Raw genomic sequence first — 27,485 nt, 5'->3', positions numbered from 1 at the left:
GGGTAATAGTTCTTCATTACCAGGACATAGCAGCACATATTAAAAGATAACAGGAGGGTGAAGTGATGGAGGAACTGCAGTAAGGAAAAGATTGAATTCAATGAATGAAATGAATCTATATTCAATTCAATTAAATTCAAATTCAATTAATCTATTCAATGAATTCAATATAGATTAACAAAAGCGACAACAAAATATCTTGCATTTTGTGCATTTTTTATGAAACACATGTATCTTCATGCATCAGACTAATAGATAAAATTTAATCCAGAAGCACTTAAATTTACCTAATTAGTTATATATTACAAATAAGGTCTCTTCCAATGAATCTACATTTTGGAGCTGCATTTGTTTCATTTTATTGATAGTGCGAAGAAAGACATTTCATGATGAATCCTAAGTAAATAGTGTTTAATGAGTTGTCACTTTACATTGGACATGAAATTGAATGCTGCCACAGTGAAAAAAGGAAAGTGCTTTATAAGACCTGTGCCTGGCAAGAGAGGGGAGCAAGAAGGAGACTTTGTCCTGTACAAAAGTTAGCAATGGGTTTAATTTGAAAAAGCAAATTTCTAGTTTGGGAAATACCTGGATCCAAAAGAGAGACTGGGATCTCTCTTTCCTGTGCTGGAAAATGCTGGCTTTCACTTTCAGACCATAGAAACAGAAATTAAGCCTGATGACTGTTTCCCACTGCTTTCTTCTCCTCAGCCTAACCTTGGTATCCCTGTAAAGGTTTCACTTTCTGGAAAGAAACAGGTGTACACTCTTCTGCAGTCCCACATGAATCCTTCTTTTGAGAAGGTGGGGATGCCGAACTATGTCAAACTGCCATCCTTATAAAGCAAAAGAAAATGACGTTGGATAGTCATATGATTACAAATAGTCGTGTCACAGGGCTTAGCAGATAATATCTCATTAGCAGAGCTGTTATAAAAAAATCTCCTGGTATATTATAATGGAAAGTAAAATGTTTCAGCAAGCTAACATGAAAGCAGGCTAAGAGAAAATTTATAGGAAATATTTTTTAAATTGGATGTCCTTTTTACATAGTCAGTACTTTACAAAAATGAGAATTTTCATTTGCTCCATATAATTTATCCAGGTACTCATGCTAGAGATTTTAGGAACATACTCTTCTGAAAACTGGGTGGGGCTTTTTGTGTTGGTTTTTTTTAATTTTATTTTCCTAAGAATGCCCTCACTGAGTCACTGCTCCTTTTTTTAGGGAGATATTTCACAGAGTAGATCTGTCTCTAGGCCCACTGAAAACAAATTTGTAATTGACCTTGACATGGGTCTTATCATTTCTGAAAACCTTGATACAGAAGAGTCAAACTGTGAATGATCTTCACAAAATCTGGATGGCAGATTGGAAGTTATTCATTTAAAATCAATAATCCTAGTAGAGTCAGATATTTTTGTAATTCCCTGGTAGCAATATTAAATTTAATCACTGGCATAATTGCAACATAGTACTATGTCTCCCTGAGAAAAATATATATTCAGAAATCTTTTGAATCTCTATCTCTCCTGACTTCTTAATTTCTGTTATTCCTCATTAGTTTCAACTGCTTCAGCTGCTTCCTTTTTCCCACACCTTGTCTATTTTCTCCACCTCCCCACCTCCATTACTAATAAATTGTGCCTTTACGGAATGATTTTGCACCTCTCTCATTGATCTTATTTGCTTTATCTGAAGTTTCCAGGGTTTCATTGTTTGCCAAGGTTCCATTAACCACTACAATCATCTAGCTCGACATAATAAGCCAGGCCAGGCAGGCTGCCTTTGCATTATAGCATCATAAAACTCTGCAAGAAGTAAGTGAAAAAAAAAAGAATTAATTTATTGCTGTATTACATTTCAGAAGTTATAGCAAAAATGTGCACCTTTTTTTTTGTTTGGGTTTTTTAAAGAAAATTAAGTGGCTGTTAAATCGGGTAGAATTATTTTTTATTATAATTGAAGAACCATATAAGGTTAAAACATGTAGATTACTTTAAATCAAGGTGTTTTAACAAGGTTGAAGAAACAGATTTAACAGTTAAGGTTATTATTATTGTTTTTTGGACACTAATTGGATAGCTTGTCTTTTTCTCTTTATTCTGTACAACATTTCTCCTATCCCATCTCTTTCTATCACCCAAAAACTAGTGGAGACGGGTGGGTCCCGAAAAGCTGTGCTTGTGCCATGCCACTGTGCACATAAAATCAGTGCTTTGCTTCAAGAAGCAGCAGAAGAGCCAAAGGTAGCTAGGAGGCAGCCTTTAAACCCTCAGCAGCTTTAAAACTTAATTTCATAGAGTTTTAGTTGAAATTTCTATAGCAGGCCTGGGAGTAACTGAGACTCCTTGCTCTTGAATCTCAATGTTAAAATGGTGCGGTAAGAATGCATATGAGCTAAGCAGCTGAAATGGACCATCGGACAATAAAATAAAAGCTGGAAAGAAGGGTCTGATTCTATCAAGAGAGTCCCTAAGGTAAAAGGAATTACTCATGAAGGACAGTGGTAGTCCATTCAATAAACATAAGCTTTCACTGAATGATCAGCTAGAGCATATGCCTCTTTCTTAATCTGATGATCTAGCTTTGCATAAGAAACCTTGCTAAAGTTTAAAGAAAAATCATTTTCCAGAACTGTTTTTCTTTTTAGGCTTCTCTCCATCTCACTCTTTTTGAGTTCTAGCTGAAGGCGTACTTAAATATTTTGGGCTGGGGGTGGGTTACCTAATGCACTGTTTCAGATGCTTCTGGATTCCACTGTGATCTATCACCACCTGTAAAGTCGAAACAAGAGTTTAATAGACTTCTACTTACCAGAAACCTTCAGGAATTCACACTGTGTGCACTATTAGAGAAGTATGGGGAAAAAGAGACTGATTAATTCTGCAGGGACAGTAGATAGGAAATGAAAACTTTATTTTCTTGCATAAACACTGCTTCAGATAAGCATCACCAGTTCCAGTCTCCAAATCTGGATGTCTGTTTCTATCAGAACTGATCTGTAACCCTTCAGACACACTCCAGACAGATGAGGGGGAAAAAAGAAAAAAAGCCTCCTGTCCTTCTTCAACCATGTTGAGCTCATTTTGTTTAAATAACTTCCACTAACAACACAGAGCTATGCACTGAACAGGGGGTTGGACCAAATGACCTTCAGAGGTCCTTTCCAACCTGAGTTACTCCATAATTCTGTAATAGCCTTTTTTTTTTTTTTTTTTTATTGGTGACAATAGCAAAAAACTACTAAACTTCCTGATCTCAACTTCATGCCTTGAGATGAAGTGTCTGATCATCATCATCTATAGTTCCTTGAATACAGGTAAGCTTGAAATCTCTTTGGTGTTGCAAACACACTTCCAGACACTCTCAGGACAATAAAAATGAGTGGCAAGAACAGAAAGAGAGGTTGCTGAAGAGGTTGCTGAAGTTCTCTTTAAAAGTAAACTTCAATTATAGATGAGCTCTTAGTCTGAGGGCATTTAATTTGACAATAAACAAGTAGCAATTTTTTTAACATCTAAGTGCCAAGCATCATATTTGCAGCAGTTCAGGGTACTTACATGCAGAGTTTTCATTCCCCCTGCTTCCAGCTGGCAGCCCTACATGGATTTCTAGTGCAAAATTAACTATGACTGGCACAAAGCATATGCCTGCAGGCAAGGAGATTGGAAGAGGCATACATATTTTGCCTTGGCTGAAGCTTGTATTCATTGGTAACTTCAGTTACCTTCCAAGCTGGCCTTTCACAGAATGTATTGGTTTATGCTGGAAATCAGACCCTTGAGTTTTAAATAAATTAGTGTAACATTTTTTAATTATCCTCCTGCCTCTTTTGTCTAGCTGCATCAGATGCTGTGTATTTTGGCAGCATTATTCTTTGTAATCTAATTCATACTTCAGAGAATTATATATATTTTACAGTAGCTTTTATTGTTTGTATTGTTATAAACTAAATCAACTGTTTCATTTTACATATAGAGCAGAAAGTTTATGGTCTTATTAAAACTCCAATAACACCCTGTTCAATTTATTGTTATGCATAACAAAGGCATATCTTAAAGAGGGAAGAGTTTTATTATTTGAGGTTTTTTCCCCCCCTAAATTTCAGCCCAATACTCTCCATTGTCCTGTCTACCAAAACAGTAATGGCAAAGACTGAAGGACATGAGGATAAGTAACAATTGCACCAACTTTGAATGCTACCATAATTCCTCACTTGCTGAATTCCCATGTGGTACTAAGTATATTCAAGGATATTACAGTCCCTGTATGTAGACACATACAGCTATCTGCTCTCTCTAAGGTATCAGACCTCCTGTAAAATAACCTCCTGATAATTCACTTCACACCCTATTTCTCCTTACTTTCCATTTCGTTCTTGATTCAATGCCCTCAGAAAGACACCTGGTCCATTGCAAGAGTATGTTCCCCATGACTGGAATTGGCACAGGTCCTCTCTCTGCTCCAGGCTTGTGGGACAACAAATTTCTGTGTCAGAAGAAAAGAGACTGAATTATTGATTCTGATTCTCTGTGCTGGCTGTATTTGTCACTGCTTCTGCCCTTCTGTCATAGCGAGAAAGGCACATTAAGCGTTGGCACTCTTTGTTGCCTGAAACAGTCCGTGAAACCAAAACACACATACACACAAAGAAGAATAATTAAAAACACAGAGGCCTGAAGATGATGAAATGTCACAGACTTTTTGCTATCGAGTAAATGTGAAAGGTGCTCTCTCCTCTTGAAAAATTAATATTGCTGTGACCCTCCAAGACAGATGATCTCTCTACAACCGTCCTTTGAAGCAGTGCAGTCTATGAGCAAGCTTGCTAACACATGGCACGCTCCCTGGCCTGACTTTGCCTGCCCAGACTTGGTCTGTCCACACCGCCATAGACAGAAAGCCACAACCTTGTCCCCTGTGGTCAAACTGTTGCAGTACCGGTCTGACTTTGCAACATACGATGCTGAGAACTGTACAGGAAGGACTCAGCTGACTGATCTGTTGTGGGACACGTGTTGGCAGACGTAGCCAAATGTGGTTTAACCCCAGCCAGCAACTAAGCACCACGCAGCTGCTTGCTCAATCGCCCTGCCCCAGTGGGATGGGGGAGAGAATCAGAGGAGTAAAAGTGAAAAAAAACTCCTGGGTTGAGATAAGAACAGTTTAATAATTGAAATAAAGTAAAATAGTAATGATAATAATAACAATATAATAACAATATACAAAGCAAGTGATGCACAATGCAATTTCTCACCACCCACCGACCAATACCCAGACAGTTCCCGAGCAGCAATCGCTGCCCCCCGGCCAACTCCACCCAGCTTATATACTGAGAATGACATCATATGGTATGGAATAGCCCTTTGGTCACTCTGGATCAACTACTCTGGCTGTGCCCCTTCCCAGTTTCTTGTGCACCTGGCAGAGCATGGGAAGCTGAAAAGTCCTTGACTAGCATAAGCAGTACTTAGCTACAACTAAAACATCAGTGTTATCAGCATTCTTCTACTAAATCCAAACTGCAGCACTATGCCAGCTACTAGGAAGAAAATTAACTCTATCCCAGTCGAAACCAGGACACCAATGAAAGAAAGAACATTGTAATTCCTATGTCCCAAACTTTCATATAAACTTGCCTGTCTGCATCTAAGTATGGACCTGTATCAAAGTACCAACACTAGAAGAATCATTTGGGCTTAAGGGTGGTTTCAGGCTACCTATGCAGATCTTAAAATGTAAAGGTAACTAATGACAATGAGGCAAGCACTTTATGCAAAATTGTGTTACCTCTGCATTTGGTATGAATATACCATCTGTAAAATAACATGTTGGTGACCCTGTTTTAAGAAACATGTTAGTCAGCTGAAAAGGGCAAAGGTAACTACAGCAAGGTGTAACTGCCTGAGGAGGGTGCTCTGTATAGAGTTTCAAAGCTCTCTATTCAGTTTATGCATGATCATGCCTAGGAAATTTTGAATTTGTCTCTACCTAAGATCTTACTCTGATTATCATCTTACTAAAGTTCTATTGCCTGCAGTCTATCTATCTGTTAATGTGTCTCAGCATATCAGTATCTTGTAACAAATATACAAATGTTATTAGGTTTTTCATATCGTGTATGATTTTACTACCTCTAAAAAATATTAAAAGCTATTGTGCATAAAATCATTCCTAAATAATTCTGTCACATAAACTAAATGCAGAAAAGGATATAGACAAGTAATCTAAAGCAGTAATAGATAGCATGACTGTATATTTCAAATACAAGTTATAATTGTGTTTCTCCTTTACTACCAGTTCCTGCAAACAAGCCAAAAGGAATACTTAAAATAGCATTACCTCACTTACTGTATTAAACTAAAAATGCATTCTTACACAAGGCACCCTGACAGCTTCAATATTAACTAGTATCTCCATGTCCAGACTACCAACCAATATAGATATGTTTGAAATGGTTTCCTTCAAGTAAGTCGAGAGATGTCTACGCTGAAAACAATAACCTGATGAATCACGTTATCCAAATTAGTGCCCCTACCTACAATGAAAGTTTTCCTTTCTCATGTGCTCCACCCTTTCTAAAGTAAAACAAACAAACAAACAAACAAAAAACAACCCAAAAACATACCAAACTACAGCTATTCTTTGGAGTGGATTCTCTATTTCATAGGGGCATGCCAGAATTTACTTCTATATTGTAGAGAATGCAGAGCGTTTTCTGAAGTGTAAACACTTTCGTCAACCCTGCTTGCCTCCACTCAATCCCAAAACAAAGAACCTTTCATTAAAAGATCTGAACCCTACAGCCAAGCCAACAAATGACAAAAGTTTGGCACATTCACAAAACCAGAGAAATCTATTTCTACAGGTTTAGGGACTTCTCAGGGAAGGGCTCAATATCTCACAGCATCGAGGACAAAACTATTGACATCCATTTTCCCCATAACTCCCACTCTGTCCTCCTCCTGCTTATGCTTCCAGCCCAAAGCCATCCAAGCTGCCTGAATTGTTTTCACAGCTTCTGAACAGCCAACATCTCTCTAAGATGTCCAGTTTCCAGAGTGGCAGATCATTCAATCTACACCATTTTTCCACCCCCCACCTCCCCCTCCCAGTGGCTATATAAGTCATAACATTCAAAAAATCAACATTTAGACTGAAACTGCTGACAGTGCCTTACCTACAACATTTGGCATGATTGTGCTGTAATACAGTATGAGATATTAACATTTCAAGTTTAGAACTGTTGATAAGTTCATAAATTTCTGAATTAAGCCTGAAATTTCTTGGCTTACATTTTAACTTTAGTTCTGAATGTGTTCCTTAGAGGAGGGACAGGTAAGCTACACTAGCAGATGCACACAAAATGTTATGCAAGACAAAGCTGTACTACTAGTGTCATTATATTCTTAGATCATCGGAGATACAGGGGAAATTGTAGTACCTTTTATTAAACCAGATACACGAAGACAGAGAGGGTGAGCTAAATCAAAGATACCTAAAAAACTTTATCATAAATAATTTTATTTGATGTGTAAATCAATTCTCTCTACTTAAATCAAGAAATTTTATTTTGGCACTGGGGAAAAAAAGTAACTGAAGAGGGTTGTTGGTGGTTTTTTCCCCCTCCCATCACTCTTGTTTGGAAAAAGCCACCAAGTTTCATGAAATCCATCATTCAACCTCCAATATTGTATTTCACTTTTTTCCCTACCGAAGATCAAAGTGAGCATGGGATGTCAGGCACTTAGCACCGCAAATTGGAGAGATGTGAGGTCTTTGGACAGAGTATTATAAATTCTTATCAGCACCACCATATGCTATAAGACAGAATGCACATAAACCTGTCAACACATAATTCTCATTTTCCGATTAAAGAATACCTTCCAGAGAAACCACACATACTTGTTTCCTCCAGCATTATGATCCTGTCTAAGAGTATACAAATACAATTAATCTGCCAGAGAAAGTAACAAACCAAAAAGCAATGTATCCAAAGCAGGGAGGACTTGATCTGTCCATTAACTATTCAATTCATTAACATTCAAGTCAATTTTCTAGATGTAATTACAGTGTCAGACTTGTGGAAATACTTCTATCCAAACATACGTAAGTAGTTTCAGTAATAGGATATTAAAGAAATCTAGAGTGCCTACTTTTGCAAATTTCCAGTGATTTTTTTTTTTTTTTTATGTGATTATGGGAGTAAAATCTTGCTGGGTTTTCAGTAATAAGTTTATCATCAGTCCAACAAGGAATCTTCCAACAAAAAGATATCCTGTTGTTTGCAGTGTGTGTGGTGGGAAGGACTCCTCACACTGTTCCCCTGCTCCAGCATGGTGTCCTTTCCACGGGAGACAGTCCTCCACAAGCTTCTCCAACATGGGTCCTTCCCATGGGCTGCAGTTCTTCATGAACTGCTCCAGCGTGGGTCCCTTCCATGGGGTGCAGCCCTTCAGGAGCAGACTGCCCCAGCATGGGTCCCCCATGGGGTCACAAGTGCTGCCAGCAAACCTGCTCCAGCGTGGGCTTCTCTCTCTCCACAGGTCCTGCCAGGAGCCTGCTCCAGCACGGGCTTCCCATGGGGTCACAGCCTCCTTTGGGCACATCCACCTGCTCCAGCGTGGGGTCCTCCATGGGCTGCAGGTGGATATCTGCTCCCCCATGGACCTCCCTGGGCTGCAGGGGGACAGCCTGCCTCACCATGGTCTTCACCACGGGCTGCAGGGGAATCTCTGCTCCAGCACCTGGAGCACCTCCTCCCCCTCCTTCTTCACTGACCTTGGTGTCTGCAGAGTTGTTTCTCTCACATATTCTCACTCCTCACTCCAGCTGCAGTTTGTGTCCCCTTGTTTTCCCCCACCCCCCCCCACTTCTTAGATATGTTATCACAGAGGCACTGCCACAGTCACTGATGGTCTTGGCGTTGGCCAGCAGCAGGTCCGTCTTGGAGCCGGCTGGCATTGTCTCTATAGGACACAAGGGAAGCTTCTAGCAGCTTCTCAGAGAAGCTACCTCTGTAGCCCCCCCGCTACCAAAACCTTGCCACACAAACTCAATACAGTGTGACAAAACAAGTACATTTCCCAAATAGTATATGGCTTGTGTCTGCGAAAAAAGAAAAAAATAAAAACAGTCTTTGTATACAGCATTAAAAAATTATGAATTTTGTTTTCTTTCAGCTGGGTAAGCATATAAACAGTGAACAGTAAACTCCACTGGTACATATAATCAAAATTTTTCATAAGACAAAGCTGTTATTCGCATTGTAGCTTGATGGTCTGAGAATATTAGGAAAAGTTAATATCATGCTATGTGTAAAAAGATGATCGTGATGATCTTAAAAACGGTGGTGCAGAGTAACACTGGAGCCCCCAAGGCTATACGCAGCTCACTGGTCATCAGTCAAGGAAATGCAGACTTTGGAGGTGGGCAAAAACTGAAAACTGTTGTAGGAGCAACAAGAAAACCCCCAAAACAAAAAACAAGTATGTCACATACATAAAGCATACTATATATTGTAAATTGAGATGTAACATAGAGATGCAGACCAGTGAAGAAAAAGTAAGATGTAAAGCATGTTAGAAAACATTAAAATAGCACAAGCAGACATTAGAATGACAACAGAAAACAAACAACAAAAAAATTGTACTCTTTCTAGTAAAGAGGAGGAAGAAATTTCATCACCAGCTTCTCATTCTTCCCTGTCAGGAATTCAGGATCCTGACAACTCACTGCAACCCCACTCCCACTCCTTTAGGACCAGAGGTGCAGCAAATTGATGACCATAACACCAGGAAAAAAAAGGGTATATTAGGAAGTTTTGGTATTTTAAACTGGACTAATCGTAATAACTTTATTTTGTTTTAGTAAAGTCTGTTAGGATTTTAAGGTGACTAACAATAAATTCTTTGTTTCACATGTAAGGTATGTCCCACTTTTTGTCCATAACAAGGTTTTGAGTGTAACAGCCAGGGCAGGTATGTTAAACACAGGAACTTAATTTTAAATGTTACATAGTGCTGCAACATGGAAAACAATATACAACCCAAAAACCAGAAAAGGTACAAATGTCCAGACATATGGACAGCATACTGGTTTTCCAGTCATCAATAAGTCAATAGTCATGCAAAACCACTTTGTAGCTTCACTTTCTAGATTAGCTTGGATGGTTATAGCAGGAAGTTGCTAAATCCAATCTATGTTGATAAATACATATATTTATATTTTGCCTGGGGGAACATTTACAAATTCAAGAGGAAACAGCTCCTGACCTGGTAGGTACACATTCCAGCAACAAGCAAAATCAGGCATGAGATTAATTAGGTATTAGTGAAGCAATTAAAAATAAAATAAAAAAAAAGAATATGTTAATTGAACAAGATTGCATACAGGCAGCATGACAAAGACTCTTTGAAGTAACAAGACACCTTTCAAAGAGATACTGTGTTTGACAATAAAACCTTAAATTATTATGCAAATAATGTTTGCATGCATGGCACTTGCCAAAAGTTCATTTGACCTGCATTTCCCTTCCTCAGCCCTGGAATAAAAGCTAGTTACAGCACCTAAGGGCAAATTAACATACAAACTTTCTGCTGCTGTTGTCCTTAAATTCACCTTTGGCACTCCCTGTATTGACATCTTTTCTGCCTTTAATAACTTTAAGCATACTTGATCTTTAAGGACTTGATTTGTCTTTTCTAAGCTAATAATAATAAAGATGAGAGTTGTAGTAGCTGGTTACAGGGGACAAATCAGCAAGCTCCAGACCAGGATTTACAGGCAGATGTTGCTTGTCCCCAGAATTTAAGAAGTTAAAGCTGAAGCCATTTGCACTACAGTCCAGGCTAAAAGAGCAACAAATGATGTTGCCTGCAGCATGTTATCACTGGTGTAAGCGGTTTAATTGCAATCTGCCTGCAACGTCTCAATACCAGATTTACTACAATAAGTTACTTTCAAGGTCTTCTTCTCTTAATTGCTCATTGATTACTCCCCATTCTTTACAGTGGGAACCTCTGAGTTTAATTGGAATCAATGCTGACGAACGGTATATGGTCCCAAACCCTTACTGCTGACTTAATTGGAGAGAGATACGCTTCCAGTTTTAATTGTAAGTATGAAATGTTACCTCCTCTGTTTTGCTATTGTGCTTTACAGCAACACTCAGTCCTTTACTGTTTTGTCTGATGTTTGGTATTTTAAAACGCTCTGAACTGCCTCAGTTCAGAATGTTTTTTTTATTTGCTCTTCAATACAGAACTGTTCTCATATCGTTCAGAACTCATTTGCACCTTCTACCCAAGAAGGTCCTTATCCCATGTTTCACATGCACTTTTCAATTTTAATATCAAAGCAAACTAGCAGTTATTTTCAGTGTTCAGCAAAAGCAATGGGCCTCATCTAAACCAGTAGAAATAGGCTTCCATCATGCATGTCCGTATTACTGTCAAGCTTAGGAAAGGTTAATACAAAATGTACTGTAGTTTAAGCTGTAGGATATCCAATTACAAGGGAAGAGCAGATTATTAGACTAGATACATCCATGCACATCACTAAAGGCAAATACAGTTTTAGACAGGTGTGCATTGAAGCAATTATATTCTAATTATATATCCTGCAACATTTTTTTCACACTTAATTTAACACATGACGTAATCCATTACAGAGGAATACAGTTATTAGAATTTTAGTGCTGTGTTACTACTATGAAATAATAAATACTTCTGTAGTGGATCTGTACCTGATTTTAAGGTTATTTTACACTCATCTAGGAAAAGTAGGAGATAACTTTTGGAAGGGTCAACTGGGTGAACCAAAGTAATACCAGTTATAATCACCAAGTTCCCAGATGATGTCAGAACTTGAAAATCTAGCTTTTTTAACTATAATAAATGATACATTTATGAGTTTAAGCTATATCTTATATGTGTCTCCTTGGAAAATAATGCCAAATGAAACAAACTTAATTGATACAAAACAGAGAGCTAACTTAGGGCAGTGCTTTAGCTTAATAAACACAATGACTTTGAAAGACCCTTCTCAGCTTAATAGTTCACTTATGTTGATTATGTCAAGATTTTCTTTTTAGCCACTTTAATTCAGATAGTAAATATGACATTTTGGCTGTTGTACTTTACTGCTTTGAATTATTAGGAAAGGGAGTACAAGGGCAGACAGATAGGATCTTTTTGATCTTGCTATAAGTAACAGAGTACATTGTCTCTATGCCCCCACTTACTTTCTTCCCCTCTGGTTTCTATTTTGTTGCTTTTTAATTGATCATAGTCTGATTTCACTATAGTCTTTTTCTGAAGTCCTATAGACCAAATAATTAGAGAAAGAAGAGTGATACAAGTGACAAAGAAATGCAGGACACGTTAAGAGGTGTTGGAATTTCTGATCTGGCTGTGAATACCTGCCTTAGTCAAAACGAGGGTTGGATCTTTACAGTGTAGTATCTCACAGCTAAGAAATCTGCAGGTTTGTAATATTGTTACACAGGGCAAAATATATCAGAAAAAATACTACAGCTACTTCTAAAATGTCATTATCACTTTTACAATACTGAAAGTTTACACTAGGAGGAATTTCTAGATTTGATTTACATGCCCAGTTTAGGTAGAGTATAAATGCAGACACTTGTCTTCTCTACTGACTATTACACATTGGAAGAACTTCCAAATCAATAATGCATGTGCTTAAGTCCCTGAATTATCCTCTTAGGAGATATCCTTTTCTGGAATGTGTCTACATCATGATACCTACAAGCAGCAGCCAGAGTCTATCTATACCAGTCAAACAAAAAGCAAAGGTTTGCTCATTACTTTATTTGCTCTGTTAATAAAGTCAAAAGATCTACACACACGTTAGAACAGAGTTCCAAAGTTGAGCCCTGCTTAGCACTGCACTAGGCTGAAGAGCTGCTACAGAAATAAGGAATTTTACTTCCATATTTAGACTATTTGATTGAATAAAGCTTATTCCCATTTCACCTTGTGAAAACACCATCCTCTCTTCAGTGTATCTTCTCCTGGGACACATGGGATACTTGGGGTCTGTAAAACTAGTTAAGAAGAATGTTAGGGAATGAGAAGCCAGAATAAAATGTGGTCTGCATTCCCTCCATTTCATTTCAGCCACTTAATAGGAAGAATATACTGGTTCCTACCACGTCATCTTACTGTGTTCCCAGGCTGTGCCTCATTCTATGTTTTGACAAGCTATTCAAAGGTGACTGTCTTTTATTATATACATATATATTATAATGTATATTCATTTTATTTCTATTTTTATATATATATTTATTTATATTATAATATATTTATTATATACACACACATCGCCTGTGTGGCGAAGTTAAGAACTCCCAAACTCTTTTACATCATACTGCATTAACAAAAAAAGCTACTAAAGCATCAGTTTCTCAGTGCAGGCAGTTAAAATTATCAGCTAACGTTTCTTAATTAAAATGTGCTATAACTAAGTTAATTTTTTTCTGTAAGCATTTTTAGACACAGATTATTACCCTAATTACTGATGTCATTTCTACTGAGGGAATTTCCTCATTCTAAGTAATTCTCAGTTTCAAATGACTTTAAACATTTAATCTTGCAGGTTGGTATTTTGAGATCTACTGTATATGTCAAGACATGTTAACATAGCTAGTCAATTGAGTACAGGGCTAAGAGTCTGGAAACTTGACTTCTAATCACCTCATACTAGAAAAGGGATTTATGGGAATTATATTTAAACCTTGTAGAACTCAATAGTAAGTCACATGCTTGTGGTAGTCTTTGAATGTTAAGCTGTAGAGTATCTTGATTATATTGAAAAATATGTAGAAGCTGACACAAGTCACTGGGTCCACAAAGAAAGATGGGGATTGTGATGGCCAGCCTTGTAGCACTTTCCCCCCCCACCCCCAAGAGTCCCTGCTGCTGTGGCAGAAACACACAACACCAAATTAGATATCTTTCATCAAACTCAGATGGCCTAAATTCCACAAAAGTTTTTACACTTACTGTTTCTTACAAGCTAGGCTTAGGTCACAGTACTTGCACACAGAAAACAGTAAGCATGGGGAACAGGTTCAGTTTGGTCCATCCACATTGGGATTTCAGATTAATTTTTCTCCAGCATTCTTTAGAGAGACACTTCAGTGGTTATCCATAGCAGCCTGCATGTTCAGGAGTGTCCAGGCTGAGGCAACGAGGGCCCACTTTGGCTTACTAGAGAGAACTGAAAGTACTTTCTCAGAACTCCTTTTCATGTCAGCATCCAGTTAGTACAATAAGGTCTTAATTCAAGAATGGGAATAATAACTCAGCATTCTTAATATTCAAAGCTTCTCATATTCAAGCAAAAGGTGATCAAAATACCTATATAATTTATTAATAACTTCACTAACGTGGTGATATCACTTACATACCTTTTCACAATGCACTGAGACTTAACGGTAGCTGTAATATAGCAGATACATATTTCCATGATAGTGTAGAACTCTAATTCTCAAACCCAGAATAACATTGAACAATATTTAGTAATGTTTATATTTAAACATATCGAATGCTTAAGCATGCCCTTCATCATCCAGCTAAAAAAAAAAAAAAAAAAAAATATGCATCATAAATAAACATCAATACTGAATCATATCTTCCTGCTGGAACTATGGCTGTCTTGCTGATAGAATCATCAATGGAACTGGAAACAAAAATTTACAGACTTTTTTTTTTTTTTTTAAAAAAAAAGCAGAGACATGATAGTACTTGAAGGAAAAGGTATCTTGTCCTCGACAATGTTCTACGGATTTGGTCAAGCATTTACAGTACTACAAAAAATATTAGAACCTGCTAGTGCTTAGGCAACACCAACAACATTCTCAGCCCTCTGCAAACAGGTTGATTGTACTCTTACAGGTTGGAATTTCGACAAATCAGTCAGGTTTGGCACCACCTCCACCATTCCACAGGAATAAGTTGGTAAAAAATTGCTTTATAAACCTGTTATTGCTATGTTTCACAGGTTATATTATTAATGGCATTCATGCAAGAGACTAAAAAAAAAAATCAATATGAGGATATTGGTTTGCACCTATTTTGGACTTGAGAACTCTAGGCATGAACGAAGCATGTAAATTAAGCTGGAGCTCCAAGTCAGAATTGAGGCACCTATATTTTTCATATAGCAACCATGCAGAGATGGATAAGACTGTAATTTTTAGACATAATTTCAGAAATTAGTTTCAAATTTACTATAGGCATTCATGTGATTCTAGAGCTGGCCATAAACAAGCAAGACATCAACTCTGCAAGTGGTATGAAAATGTTTGGTTTCATCTTCCTGAATTCTGTCACATTCATAACTCGTTTTATGGTCTTAGCTTGCATTGCTGGCAAAGGTTAACACAACTGTCATCAATCAATACCACATATTCAGCATTGCCTATCTGTTAGTCTCATCTTCTTCCGGAAATGTCTCTTCCCAGGCTTTCCTAGGGTCCTTCTATGGTAGCTTCTACTTTTATATCACAGACCTAAACTGATTTTCTACTTTGCCTTAATGGAGGGTTGTAACCAATAAATTTGCTAACCCCAGTGTCTGTAACAGCCACAGGAACAAGGCACACTTATTTAAGTGCATATGCAGAACATCTATCAAAATTCATTATATGTTATTTCATTGAACAATTGAGATTTCTTTAATATGAATTATTTAAAGACTCCATGCCCAGATCTTCTTCTGGAGAACATTGTTTTCTGAAGCTGTCAACCAAAAATTGATTTAGTTAGCAACACTCCTGTTCTGAGATTTAAATACTGAGATTAACTTTGGGGAAAAAAAAAAAAAAAAAATTACATGGAGTTCAAACAGAACACTTGGGACCCATAAGTAAAATGTGATATTTTGATGAATAACAGTGGTATTACTGAAACTTGATCATGAGTTTTGTAGATAGACCAGGCATGATAGCCTGTACATACTATAAATCTTAATAAGGCAGCATGAACATGACAGGAGGTACTGATCTGTTTAGACAACCTGGGGTCTAGCCTACCCAAGTTATGTACTGCTAATACTCTTTTTTAACAGTCAGAGAAACCTAAAATTTTCTATCATCTAACCAAATTTTTAGACTGCATAATAATCCCAGGATGACAGGATTGTTTTCTTTTATGTTTTTTTATAATTTACTCACTAAACATTGATAAAAAGAAAACATATACTTTATCCTGTTGAATGCATTCGTTTTAACCTATCCATCCTTATGTTTTCTTGTTGGTAATGCCAGCACTGCAATTATGAGAATGTTTTATTTTTGTTGCTTGAAAGGCAATTGTTGTTTAAAGGCCTGTTACCTCTAGCTTTAGATCTTTTTTTTTTAAAAAAAAAAAAAATCAAGCTAACAGATGCAAAAGAGTGGATACAGAGAGAGAAGAAACGTATAGCTGGAAGAATGAAAGGGGTAACCAAGTGTAGCATGAAGAGGTTTAATAATTTCAGAAGGTGGGTTTTACTTCAAGGACTGCTTGGACTGTGAAAGATAGCACAGGAAAGCTAAATTAAGGAATTTTAGGCATCAGATATTCTTTCACAGAAGAACAGCTTCTTAAATGATAGGTTATCTAGATTGGTGACAATGAACAAAACTAAATCTCCACAGATTTTTTTTCATGCAAATTAATGTTGTTGCTTATTCCTGAAGGTGGAAGTATGTATGCAAACTTGAACTCTAAAGTTGTTAAATGTGAAGATATGGAAACGTGGGATGGAGAAAGAGTAGGAACAGGAAGCCTAACTTCTTGGCAACAGATATCAGGGACTGTTTAGTTTGGGCAGCCACAGAACTGGAGGGTGAAGGCAGGGTGTGTGAGAAGGACTGGAGTCCAACTATGGGGTAAATAAAGGGAATGTGCTAAAATGATACAGTAAGAAAGAACCAGTGAGAGAGGAGGGAAAACAAGAATGACAAAGCAAGTATCCTGGCATAACAAATCTAGACTACTTGTTTAACCTATGGTTTATTCTCTTATATTATATGCATTTATTCTAACAAAAGGATAGCTCTTCCAGCTAGGATAAAAGAAGAACAGAGCAGAACAGCTGAGCAATTCATAGTTAAATATGAATACAATGACGGACTTGCTTTCTTATTGAATACCAAGGAAATCTTGAGTTTGTTTTGACTCAAGATATTTAATAACTTCCCTATTTTGCTACAAGGTTCAAATATAGCAAAAAGCTAACATCATTACTTCCAGCCCAGATAACAAATATTCTTACTGTCACCCACTAAAATACTATTCAACATTATCACCAATCTTAGATGTTACAAGTCAGACAATACAGCATTTTCAGCAACACTGAATACCCATCATTCCCACAAGAGGAGTTAAGTATAATATTAAGTTCAAGACATCAGCTTGTGCAGCATAGAAAACACATGCACACACTGGTTATTTTCAAAGCACAGAAAAGGTCTGTGATACAGAAGTGGTAACTCACATTTATGACAGCTGTCACATATCTATAATACTTTATAAAGTGTTATTCTTTCCATTTCTAATTATTAGTCTTCGTACACGTAAAGAATGACCAAAAATCCCTAGACATTTAAACCTGGAACAAAGCTTCTAATGTGTAACAAAGAACTTGTATTCCATGCACTATGATTTAAACAATAAAGAATACAAACTGATTATGAATATGAGAGAATTATGCCAGAAAGGTCAACCTCCTGGTATACTACATATATCTTTCAAAAGGCAAAATAGAGAAAGCAAACATAATATTCAAAGACAAGAAAAGATATAGCAGTAACACTAATTGAATCACATTTGACATGTGCCTTTAAAAAAAACCCTCATCACCATATAGCTATCAAATCTGGAATAATAATCTCCTATCCTTCTTCCCCTCATTTACCAAGCCCTTCAGATTATTCCAGTGACAAGAAATATAGTCCATATGCATGTTCTGATACCACATTTATAGAATATCAGGAATAGCAGCTTCAAAGTTATTATATCTGCAAGTTACTTTCTGAGAACACAAAATTGAGCACTCTGTAAAGGCAATATGAATATATACATATATATAATTAAAAAAAAAAAAATCAGCTCATGGTGAGAAAGGCTCTTTTTTACAAGAAACATCGCTTCAGGCTAATGATGTTTTCCACCATTAGGAACCAAAAAAGGCAAATCAGGCTAATTGTCCTCTGTGATAAGCTGGCTATTTTCCAATAGCTTTAGTGACTCTAATGGAATTTAGTTAAATTAGAAAACCTGAGGCTGATCAGACAGGTTTGACTTTCCCTACTGAAAAGGAATGAATCTGTAAAACTTCATGTTTTATAATACTGTCATTCCCATGTTTCATCATTTACATCACTGACTACATTTAGAAAAAAGGGATCTAAAATACTGTTAATGAGGATATTGGTTTGCATCTCTTTTGGACTCTTGCTGCTAACTGCAACAAGACAACATTGTGAACTCAAGCTTCTTTCTGTGTAGTTCAGGACCTAGCCAGGTCTCTGAGGCAAATCATACACCTGGCTGAGTAATTTAGATGTTCAGTCCCCCAGGAAGCATTCTGTCTGAGGTTTTAGATTTGCCCTCTCTCATCTGCAAAGTACTTTGCCTCTAAAGCACGTGGACATTACGAAGGCTCCCAGATGTTGAAGACATCTCTGAGATGTCTTGAGGGACCTGAAAGACCTTGGTCCTCCACAATGGCTCCAAATCCCCTATGGCTCTCCTCTCATGTAATTCTGCAAATAGTGAGCGGAAGTGGTCCACAACACAGAAAAGCTCAAAGAAAAGTTTAGTAAAAATTTAGCCCAATTCTCTTATTTATAGAAATTTATGTTACTCACACTGAAATTGATAATATGTAAAAAACATGAAACTTTCTAGTCTTGAATTTGGCCTTGCCTTCTCCCTTTTGGTGCACACTGTATCTGTGCCTTTTTAGGATAGGATAGGTTATAACCAAACTTCCTTTCCCTGTAAAAAGCAGATTATTTTTTAAAAGTGTAAAAACATTCAGTATTAGGTGGTTACTTATTTAGAAATTCATTTGAATTAACCACATATTTAATGAAAAAATAAAATTAGAAGAATTAGAAATAATATTTTCAGTGCAGCACTTTAAACTTTGGTATATAGAAAGTTATTTTACCAGACAACATAATCACCAACAGTAATTTGTGAATAAATCAGTTTTTATAGTTTTCATAGTTTAGGAGCTAAAATGAAAGGTGTCCAATGGAAGGGTAATTTCCAGTTTCCCTTTTGGAATCTCTGTATTCAATTATTAGTAATCAAAATAGTGATTAAACCACTTTCAAAAGTAATTATTCTTAAATTATCAGTTGGCTGTTCCAACTGTGTTTAATTAAAGTAAACAGTAAGCAGCTTTTCTTCTACTGTCACTACCTGCTTCTTGTAACTAAAGCCCTTTTATTTTTTACCTTGATGGAAATTAAAATACACTTTTGCTGATTCTATCCAATTATTTTTTTCTTCTAATATACAGAACTTCAAATAGCTTCAAAGGCAAACAAGGATGTACACAAAAAGCAGATGTGCATTAATAAATAAATAAATAAATTCATAAACTCTGAAATTATATGGACAGAATCAGAGTATTTATTAAGGAGAAATCATAAAAGATATTTAAAATTTCACTGTATCCATTAGGTTAAAGAGAAAAAAAAGACAGCCCTCTAAATTAACCTCATCTGCTGCCTAGCTTTACAAAGCAAGTTTTCATCCTTATTTCCTTGGGGAATTCACTGTATAAATAGAATGAGGAGTGAGAAAGAAAATTCTTATGACCCTTAGAGGCTTTGAGAAGCTCCCATAGGGAAAGGTATGATGTGTTTTTAATAAACTTTGTGAATTTTCATGAGAGGAGTTAAAGCATTGAAGTAATATTTCATTGCAATAAAAATAAGTGGTGCTAAATTCTGCCCCATCCTAAACAGTAGATGAGAAATTTTTTTCTTGTCTTAAAATCACCTCCTGAGATTTAATTTATTTTTTAGTTACACTGTTTAAAGAACTTCAAAGAAGATGCATGTGCCATTTTTATTTTATTTCAGAAATTACTCTTGCTCTTTAAGACTGTGTTGGCTTTTTTCTCCTAGCATTGTAAACACTACGCTGTCCAGAGTTTTTGCTGATTCTTTTTTAGGGGGCAGGTACAGAAGGGAGACTGCTAAGGCAGGAGAAATACTTATACATACAGACAGAATAGGTAGAGAGAGTCCAAAAGTATTCATCTGATAGTTTAGATGTGTCTATCACTTCCTTGGTTCTTAGGAAAATATATGCTGTCAGATGTCATGCTGTATTCATTTAAAATACTGCAGATGAGATTTCTACTGTAGCAACAAGTATTTCTTGAAAATTCAGAGAATGTGGAAAAAAAACCCTGTTGCCTGAAAGTAGTTTTTGCTGGTGACATTAGAAGGAATTTTTATGCGTGCAGAAAACCTGCATATCAGAAATTTCTTCAGGAAAAAATATGTTCTATAGTTAGCACATACACAGCATTGAATTTGTTTTTCCCCTCTATCCTATGACTAAGAATTTCCCACAGTCTATTTCATCCCCAGCATACACATATCTATACTGTAAAGCACTGAGCATTACTATTTTTGTTAAGAAGGACAGTATTTGGGGCAAGGAGGCTTTCTCCACTCTGAATTAGGAATTTTGGGCCATTTTATGCATCTAAGGAAATCTGAATTATTTCCTCACTCACCCTCTCCCCCCTCCCTCCCTATCAAGTTTCATTCCCCAGGCTCTCCCTGGCTGCATCTATGCTGTCTCAGGAAGCACATTAGCAACAGCTTTAGGTGAAGTGACACAGGCTGGATTGTACTTCCTGCTAAAGCCTCTGTGCTTGTATGTTGACAGTCAATCATATTTAAATGATAAGCAAATGGCTAGCATATTAAGTTACACCTATACCATGTATTTAAACTTGGTTTGACCCCAGGTTTGTACCTAACTTGCTTAGTCTCCACACTGTCAGATGCCATGCTGTATTCATTTAAAATACTGAGTATATCTGAATGGTCTATTAGATCTTGCATCTCATGCATATTAGCCCACAATGCCAAACTGATACATGAGCTGGACAACATTTCAAAGCAAGTTTGGAAACCTACCATGCAGCTGTTAACTACTATTACCTAAACCCAGGAGAATCACTTGTGCCAGCTGGGGTCTGACTAAGGTGAGAAGCAACAGCATTGCTTCCCAGCTGATATTGCCACCCAGCTGCACAGCTGACTCTCATTTCTCGTTCTCCCAAAAGGAGGCAAGCACAAGGTTTGGTGACAAAGTGCTGTTATTTCCTACCTTTCCAGTGAGGTCAAAGCACAGATGCAGTTGTACCGCTCTCCCCTGCTCCTGGGAGCAGCAGGTTCCAGTGAAAACAAAAGGGATGGTTCCCATAGCCTGCCTCCCAGAAAAGACCCAGTCCCTGGGGACCAGCCTCTTTGCTTCAGTCAAAAACCCAAAGGAATAATACTTTGTGCATGGGGAAGTACAAGTCTGTAGAAAGAAGTATGTCTGATGCTCCCAGCTCAGACCTCTGCCCAGCGTGGGTCAGCAGGCACGCTCCTGGTGCTCAAACAAAGGTAATATCCATAGTGCAGCTGTTATTCATTTTCTGAGGAGACTTTGTAACCACATTAGGGAATGAACAGGAACCACTGATTTCACCTATTTTTTTGGCACATTGTGACTTTCAAATTTCAGTATTTTGTATCAGACAGGGAAGTATTTTGATTGTGGTGATATAAAGGACATGACACTTTGTGAGTCGGTCTCAAGGTCCCAGATGTCTTTTGGCTCTCCTCTTCCTCAGAAGATTAGCAGACATAGTAAGCAACATGGTAAAACACTAAAGAATTTGCACTGCATACTTAGAGAATTCTGGAATATATATATATATTTGAGAATATATAATATTCCAGTTATACATTGACACAATATGTGTAAACTTTACAATGAACAGAGGCCTGGGCTTTCTCATATTATAAACATCACTGCCCTAGCCTCCTCCTTGATCAACTTTTTCAGCTTCTTTTTTTTTTTTTCTTTTTGCTGTGTAAAATAATGACAGAGCTTTATCTTTAGTAGATAGTATTTGTGTCATAAGCCTGAGAGGCAAGTCACAACTCATAAGTCTAAATCCTTCCAGGAGAATGCCTTCAGAAAGCCTGCATATACATCAGTAGTCAAGCTTTCTAGTTACAGTTTAAGCATTCAAATCCATTAATGCAAGTGAGGCTTCCTGAATTCTGACTTTGCTGGCAGGTAAAAAAGGTGAAGGGGTTGTGATATTGGCAATGACTTCTGTCAGTGCTCTGTTAAAATTATATAGCATATCTCTTTCTCTTTTGTTGGTCGGGGGGGAAATAAATCAATGCTTCTCTGCTTTCACTACTATCACACCAGACAAAATATATGGACATTGGAAAGTGCCAACAAATTCCATCCTCACAAAGGCTCAAAGGAGTAACATGAAGAGCACAATACAAGAAACTCCTAATGCACCTAAATAATTTCCTATATGGAAAGAGCAAGGATAACAGGCTGTGGTCCAATGAACAGGAATCATCAAGGAATAGAAGACTTTTGATTTCCTTTCTAGCTTCACTGCAAATCTAGTCTGCAGTCATACTCAAGTCACCTTAATACCTCATGACTCAGATGTCCCATATAGGTAATAAATGCAATAGCCCTTTACAAATAGCTCCTATATTTCTGGTTGAAAACTGTTGCATCAGACTGGAAATCCAAAGTTTTCAAACATGTTTGTTTAAAGCTAGGATTTCTTTTTAGACTAAAAGTGAGAAGAATTAGTAAGAAACAAATCACTTTCAGCTTTTACTGGGTTTTGCAGGAACAGAATGTCAATCTCCACCAAGAATCGGGTGTCCCTTGACCACCAAAATGCAAACCTAGGAAGCAAGGATTACCTACAGATATGAAGATTTCATTTCAACACCCTTCATCTTAAACTGATAAACTGTAGTCTTTTCCCATTTTTCTTTATACTTGTTAAACCATAGTATTCCAACTTTGGATCAAGTGAAACAAGTTAATCCTTTAACTTGTATTAATGATGTTCAACAGGGCTCTTGCAATTTTTCACTAAACTTACATCACTACTAAATTTGCAACAAGTGTAGTAAAACTTCTATTTTTATATATCCTTGAATGGAATGATTCAGTTTTCTCTATACTGGAACCATTAGTTTAGTTAAACACAAAAATCATATGAACAGCAGAGTTTAACTGCCCAAATTAAATGTTTGGAATTTTTTTTTTTTAAATCGAATCCCTTGGAATGCATCTATGTTCACTTCATTGTTCTCATTTGCAATGGTAATCTGTATTAAGTCTGCTGTTTTGTCCTCTCTAAACATTTAGAGAAATTATAGCAAGTGCATTAGCAACCAACACATTACCCTTTAAAAGGTTTAAGGAATGTCATTGCTTTTAACATGTACTCTTCCACATTTGTTAATGAAGCATAATTTGCAATAAGTGCATGTCTACTGCAAAGCATGACAGCAATCATTTTCCAATGATGTGTGGATCATTTAATTTATAATTTGTGCTAAAACACGCTTGCTGATTTCTAGCGCTTGTAAAACATATATAAGGGACACAAGAGACCTGTATTTCACTATGAAAAGCATTGTGGAGGCCTTAGTCCTTCTGATGATGTCTACCATCTTGTGGACAGCAATTTCTTAATACTAATCACAGCAATAATATTCTATGCATACACAGAAAAATACTTATGTGTTCCAGAAAAAAAAAAAAATCTGTTCCATGAGTGGTTCTAAACTGATTGTGCATAGAGATTTCAAACCAACACTTACAATATTTTGTAATATTTATAAAAAACTGCAGAAGCAAGCATATGACAAAAGTGAATTTGCTGATGCTTATACCTGTACTGATAATGCAAGTCTGGTCATTAAATGGGTGAATGAATATAACTTATACTAAATCTATAACAACAGAGTGAAACGTAGGAATAGAAAAATAGCCTTGTGCATGAAAGCTTTGACTTAATGGACAAGAAACAAAAAGTATCCATCTCACTGTTTTCTCAACTCAATCTGGTTTCTCACAGTGAAAGCATCATTATTTAAATAATTTCATCTGGAAGATGATACTGCTGATTTTATTCCAGGGTAAGTTACTTCAGAGACTTCTCTGCTTGCTGACAGTGTACTGCACCTAAGAATATTAAGGCAATCAAGAAACTCCATTACCTGAGCCAGAGACAGAAATGATGTCTTATATGGTGAAATGTCTAATGTTTCAATGTGCTGTTACTGCTAGGGAAGATTAATAAACATCATCACACAGAGAAGCTGTGGCTTCCGCCCTAAAGGATTTTGTTTTATGTATAGATCAAATGTATAGGCTGAGCTGCCAGCAACTCTTTCTGAAAGTAAGCATAGCAAAGGCCCTATGAATCTTTAATGTCCAGATTTTATTAGAATACAAATTAGAGTAAGTTATCTTTTAAAGGGAGAAAACATGATTCTCCTGCTTGAGACAGACCAACAACAGATTTGAAAATAAATTTTTCCAGGCCTGCCTGAAAGTTTGCAGTTGGTCCTTATCCTAGGAACTTCCAGTGGCTTTGAAGGTTGTATTTAACTCTTGTCTACCCAGTTGCCTTCCATGCCTTCAGAAGATTTCCATTCCAAGCCTCTGAGACCTGTCTGTGTCCGCTTCCTGTTCAACTCAATATTCTTTTCTCCAACCAAGCTACAAAATGCCCATTTCCCTCATTCCTATCTGGCCAAGCTGTCTTTCAGCAGGTTCTTCCAGGTAAGTAGGGTCAGTTGTTCTCAGGGAAGACATAGTCTTCTCTCTGTCCATGAATTTGCAGGCAATCTTTGAGTGGGAGCCATGTTAATGTTTTCTGTATCATTCCACTGGGTTTTTTATTTATTTTTATATGCACTACTTCACTTAGTTCTGAATAATATGAGTTGCTTGGCTTATCTCAGTCTTCAGAAGAGCTGTAGTTTTTCATGAAGGACAGAAGGATTCAGCGCTTACTTAAATAGATTTATGTGTGGGTGGAGAAAGCAGTGACTGCTGAAGATTCTTCATATGCCTACCTTAGTGCACCCATACACACACAAGTAGTTCTTACAAATCATGCTAGATATTATTCTACCAATTAAATAAAGCTTATATTTTCATTGCAACTGTGATATTTAGATATACATTTTGAAAACCTTCAAAGCTAGTCTTTTTAATTATGACTCCAGTGGGCAAAAATCTCTTTACATAAATGCCTGTGTAGTCATCCAGACCAATTTCCAAACACAATTAGATCCCTAGGAAAAATGCCTTAAGAAGCTTCTTTCCTTCACTGGGATTGCAAGGTATAGAGGAATTGATCTCCCTAACCAACATTTACCAAATACTTAGCTCCCTATTGCCAGCTTCAAATTTGGAGATCCAGCACTGGAGAAAAAGTTTCATGGCCAGGAAATTGCTGAATTTCTGGCAAGAACTCATTATTGTTAGTTGGGAGAAATGAGGTAGAGGGACATGATTAAAGTTTTAAAATATTTTTTTTGCTTCTGGTTATACAAAATATTCTCCTGTAACTACTCAGTTAGTTGTTAATTAACTGTACGGATCATAGTTGCACTTGTATAAACACTGTTTGGGATACTAGCAGTAAATACCAGTGATAGCAGAGATTTCAGCGAGCCTTTTTAAAAAAAAAAGAAATCCACTTGACCTGATGAGATGTCCTTTTCCCTTGGATAGATTCAGTAAAAACAATTTCTTCTCAATAAACCATATTCCCAGTTTTTTGGGAAAGCATGTTGCATATTTTTCCTTTTGCTTTTGGAAGAAAAAAAGAAGTAATTTTGTCATCTAATAGTTAAAATGTTAAACAATACCTGAAACAATCTCCAAATGCACAAGAGACAAGCTTATACAATTGTCAGATACTGTTTTGCATTATTAGAATATCTTCTAATCATATAATTACAAACTGTTTAATAATACATACATCTACCTCAGAGGGACTTAGTGAAGATTATCAGTATTTGTGTAATGCTCTGAAGATGTGTGAGGCTATGTAAAGGTCAAATATTACTGTTATATATGATAGCTATAGCACAGGGTCTTGTAAGACACAGGAGACAAATACTGCTTAATATATGACCCTCTGAAGAAATAATTTAAGGTAGGCCTCAGCTTCTATGGTTTCCTGAGTGATTTTCACTTTGAGGGACTAACTTCAGTTTTATATAATAGCACCAGTAGATATGTTAAATTTGGCCAGTTTAACCAGCCACAGGAATTATTTTTATGTCTGACAGTTTTACTTTGTCTAAACTATTCCTCAGTTAAAACACAAATGAAAGAGTCTAGGCTGCAATGATCAAATAGAGTTTTCAAAGATTTTAGAAGTTGGTTTATTCAGACCAAAGCCCACATATGCTATTAATTTAATTTATCATTTAGACATGTTAAGATCTTATATAACTATATTTTTAATTCATATTATGCATCACAGAAGTTTACTAGAATGTTACAATGAATGAGATGCCAGGGTATAATTTATATAGAGACAACAGACAGGTTAGACCAGTAGAAGAAAGGAGCTACACATTAAATCAGGTTAACTATAAATCATCCGTATCAACAAGGAACATAGAAACTAAATGTACTGAAACCCATAACAATATACACAAAGGAAAATACTTAGGGTTATAATGTTGCCTAAACACCCAGGATGGTAACAATGACAGTAATTTGCTATGAAGTCAGAGACAATATTAATGAAAGATTTAGTTGGCATATGTAGACTGCATAAGAGTTACATCAATTGGCAATGTGACATTTATGTCTCCTACCAATGTCTCCTTGAAGTGATTAGTAAGGGAACACACAAGAAAAGAGATTAGTCTTCAGTGCCACATAAGATCTCGTAGAGAATGCTACACTTGAAGACCATATTATACTAAAATTCAATACCATCTAAGAAATTAAAATGTTAAATAAATGCATGTCGTGGTTTAACCCCAGCCAGCAACTAAGCACCACACAGCCGCTTGCTCACTCCCCCTGCCCCGATGGGATCGGGGAGAGAATTGGAGGAGTAAAAGTGAGAAACACTCCTGGGGTGAGATAAGAACAGTTTAATAATTGAAATAAAGTAAAATAGTAATGATAATAATAACAGTAATAATAATATACAAAGCAAGTGATGCACAATGCAATTGCTCACCACCCGCCAACCGATACCCAGACAGTTCCCGAGCAGCAATCGCTGCTCCCCAGCCAACTCCACCCAGTTTATATACTGAGAAAGACATCATATGGTATGGAATGTCCCTTTGGTCAGTTTGGGTCAACTATTCTGGCTGTGCCTCCTCCCAGTTTCTTGT

This window comes from Pelecanus crispus, chromosome 3, assembly GCF_030463565.1.
Source record: "Pelecanus crispus isolate bPelCri1 chromosome 3, bPelCri1.pri, whole genome shotgun sequence".
In the NCBI taxonomy this organism is placed as follows: domain Eukaryota; kingdom Metazoa; phylum Chordata; class Aves; order Pelecaniformes; family Pelecanidae; genus Pelecanus; species Pelecanus crispus.
Note: the sequence above shows the minus strand (reverse complement) of the source record.